Source organism: Pteropus vampyrus, unplaced genomic scaffold (assembly GCF_000151845.1).
Source record: "Pteropus vampyrus isolate Shadow unplaced genomic scaffold, Pvam_2.0 Scaffold73, whole genome shotgun sequence".
Lineage (NCBI taxonomy): Eukaryota > Metazoa > Chordata > Mammalia > Chiroptera > Pteropodidae > Pteropus > Pteropus vampyrus.
The window spans coordinates 1,433,983-1,437,847 of NW_011888854.1; the positions used below are offsets into that span (position 1 = coordinate 1,433,983).

Genomic DNA, 3,865 nt, shown 5'->3' on the forward strand with positions numbered 1-3,865 from the left:
TCATTGACAATGCTACTTTTTAATGACATGTTTTAAATTCTTAAAGATTCTATGTGTGGTATTTCACTTCCAAAACCTAAGAACAGATATTTTTATACAAATGTAGTCAATTTATGTTAAACAAATTTTATAATTATTTAAATTTAAATTATTTGTTATTTCTCATAAATTTACCCAAAGTGCTTGCTTATGTTTTACCTAGTTACTAAGTATCTCATATTTATTATTCATAAATGAGATAATAAATATATGTTTTTTTCTGAGGAATGAAACACTATAGTATATTAGACTGTCAGCTTAAATTATTTATTTCAGGAACTATCTTACAAGTTCATAAAACTAAATAATAGTTTATTTATATTTATTAACATTAATTAAGTAGACATGTTAATTTGCTCAATGGTAAATCATTTCTCCTTCAATAGTTTATAGTCATTTTCATGCTTTATACCTGGAGGGCAATTTTCCATTTTTCAGGAGCAGTTGTGATTATTGAAAGTAAAATTATTAAATAGTTTGATTTTAGCTTCATCCAGAAACATGCATTCTATTCTCAACTCCTCAGCATTTTAAGAGATAAAGCTGATTCAGACACAGCAGATACATTTAACCTTTCCCCTTAATTACTCTCTAGGGTTTTATGTTGTTTCCTAACATGTGGATGTCAAGCACCTAACATTCCTCACCCTACCTCCGCCCAAGACTCAGATTTTCTGTATGTTTGTGAACTTGGAGGAAGAGTATGTCTACCATCCAAAGCATAAGGGACCAGATCCATCCTCCAGCCACGCTCCCTCTGCTGAGGACCAGAAACGTTGTGCTCAGCCCAGCGATGTTTCCCAGAACCACCCTCTCTCATGTACTCACATGCATGTCAGGATCAGTGAAAAAACGACATGTGTGTGTCACAGGCTATGTTTCTGTGCCTGGACTTTGATATGGTTCCTGCTGCCCAGTTTTTCGAGCTTTGTTAATTCATATATTTTATCTAACCATGTATCTCCAAACTATAATCTATTGGGAAACTGTGATAAACTCCAAATGAATTCTATTTTTCCCTAAGGTAGCTTGAATTACTTAGTGTTATGTTTTACTAGTTTACTAATAAGCACCTTTTTGACTTGTATGTTTTTGATATTTCATATTTTGTGTCTAGGCATAAATATTTTTCATGCCGTTTTATCTCTTTGGTGTTTGGCAGTTCAGAAAAATATAATAGTCCTGATTCTGCAAAGAGTTGCAGAAATATAAATATATACTTTAAGAAAGCATAGAAGTTTTTTGAGACTTAATTACTTTAATAACCACTATTCTGGCTTCTATCACCTATATTAGCTTTGTCTTTTGAACATCCCAAGACAGAATCAGACAATATATACTCTATGATTATGGTTTATTTTCCTCACAATTATACATGTAAGCTTCATTAATATTGTTCTGTGTAGCAGTGGTTGTTTCTTTTTTATTACTATGTCATATTTGATTGTATAACTGTTTCATGGTTCTATTACTGATTCTACTTTTGAAGAGTAATTCAGTTGGTTTTGGAAAAATTTTGAATACAGCTGCTATAAACAATCCTGTGCATTTTTTGGGGGATGAGGGGAGTAAACATTTGTGCTTATTTCCATAGATACATAACATTTATATATTACATTATATATACATATATATACATACATACACATACATACATACATACATATATACACACATACATATATACATATATATACATACATACATATATATATATATATATATATATATATACATACATACATATATATATTTGAATTTTCTGAGTGAAGAAATCAGAAAATGCTTAGCTTCAGTGGCTATAAATAAAAAGTTTGACAAAGTGGTTTTAATCAACTTTCATACCCACCAAAAACAAATGTTTTCCAGTGTCTGCCAATTATTGATATCATTAGTCCTTTTAATCTTCTAACTGATATTTCAATGTGATTTTAATTTGCATTTTACTGATGAGCAAAGTATTGAGCAACTTTGATACCAGCCATTCAATATTTTGCAGTTGAAGTGCCCATTTGTATTTTTGATCTATTATTAAATTGAGTTTTTGTCTAATAATTATTGAGTAGCAGTATTACTTAGGATAGATATCCTTGGTTGGAAAGTAGCACAGATATATAGATTATTTTTTCAGTCTACGGTTGCCTTTCCACAGGAATAAAATTAGGTTGTCCACTTTTATGACTTCTACTCAACATTGTACTGAGGTTGCAATCTCATAGTACAAAGAAATGTGTTATTCAGATTGGTCACAAATGAGTGATACTGCTTTTATCTGTGGACAACATAACCATCTATTTAAAAAATCTGAAGGATCTTAAAAAAGCTACTAGAACTAATTAGTGAGTTTATAAAATTTAAAGGATATGAGATAAATATTCAATTATCAATGATATTTTTATTTGCTAGCAATGAAAAATCAGATTTTAAAATATGTAAAGAAAATAGTATTTACAATAGCACAAAAAATACTAAGGGAAATTCAACAAAAAGATGAATGAGAGTACACTGAGAACAATATAAGACAACTGAGAAAAACTAAATAAGACCTAAATAAATGGAGAAATATATCTTATTCACTGGTCAGAAGCGTTCATATTATTAACATGTCAGTACTGCCAAAATTGATCATGTATTTTACAAAATCAAAATCCTGTTTGCTAACATATATTCGGCCTTTCTGCTCTGTTCATAGCGAGATTTAAGGGCTTCTCATTTTTTTCTTCCTATGTCTTCACTTGAATTACAGAGGTGTAGCTTATTTCGAATTAACTTACTGTAATTATATTACACAATTCTCTTTGTGTCCTAAGTGGTATAGTCTAGTCTGTGTATCCTAAGTATATTCATTTATCACCCTTATGCTAGAGAACAATGATGGTTGAGCTACAGGGGAAAACTCTCAATAACCAAGAAAAATAAATGTCACTCCCGAATGTCTGGGTTTGTGTTTGATCTAGATATCCAAAAAGAGAGAGACTATGTGGAAAAGTGGGCAAGAATGCAAAATAGTCAATGGAAGTGTTATCTACTTCTTTCAAAAAAGTAAAATTCACTAATTGTCTTTCGCATTTCCACAGGCTAAAAAGTTAGAGATAAAGTTAGGTATAATAGGCTCCTTGTTGGGCATTGTGATGCTTTATGATGTACACACTTGGTTAGGCTGGAGTTCCCAGGTAGTCAGCCAAACACTAACCTAAGGGATCTTGTGAGGGGGTTTTGCAATTTATTAAAGTCTCTAATGAGTTGAATTTAAACAGGGATTTTCTCTTTGGTGGGTCCGACTTAATTGATTGAAGTTTTATTGCAGGACTGAAAGTTGTGAGGCAGAGGAAAGCCTAGTGTGCAAAACTTTGGCTCTTTCCTGTGAAGTTTCACCCTGACCTTTTCTTCCTGATGATCTGCTTGACAGACTTCTGACTTGCTTAGTCAGCCTCACAAATCCACACTTGCAAAGGCTGTTTCTTGTAATAAATCCACAGATAGGTAAATTTATATGTAAATACAAATGTTAATATTTATATAAATGTAATTTTACTGGCTCTGCCTTTCTGGTTGAACCCTGACTGATATAAACATGAAGATTTGATTAGCATAGGTGTGAACTTTCATCAAAAAATCTAGCAGAGTCCACAGCCATGCCACCTTGAACAAGGCGAATCCCGTCTGATCTCGGAAGCTAAGTAGGGTCGGGCCTGGTTAGTACTTGGATGAGAGACCACCTAGGAAGACCAGGTGCTATAGGCGTAAAAAATAAAAATAAAAAATAAAGGATTGTAAGCTGACGAGGTCCTTGCAATCTGTGAGGTCAACCAAAGGTTGCCTCACC

The 3,865-nt window shown here is 32.4% G+C and overlaps 1 pseudogene; it reads left to right on the forward strand.

Annotated features, from left to right (window-relative positions):
• Positions 1–3,664: 3,664 nt before the first annotated feature.
• On the forward strand, positions 3,665–3,783 carry LOC111741128 (annotated as a pseudogene).
• Positions 3,784–3,865: the final 82 nt, after the last annotated feature.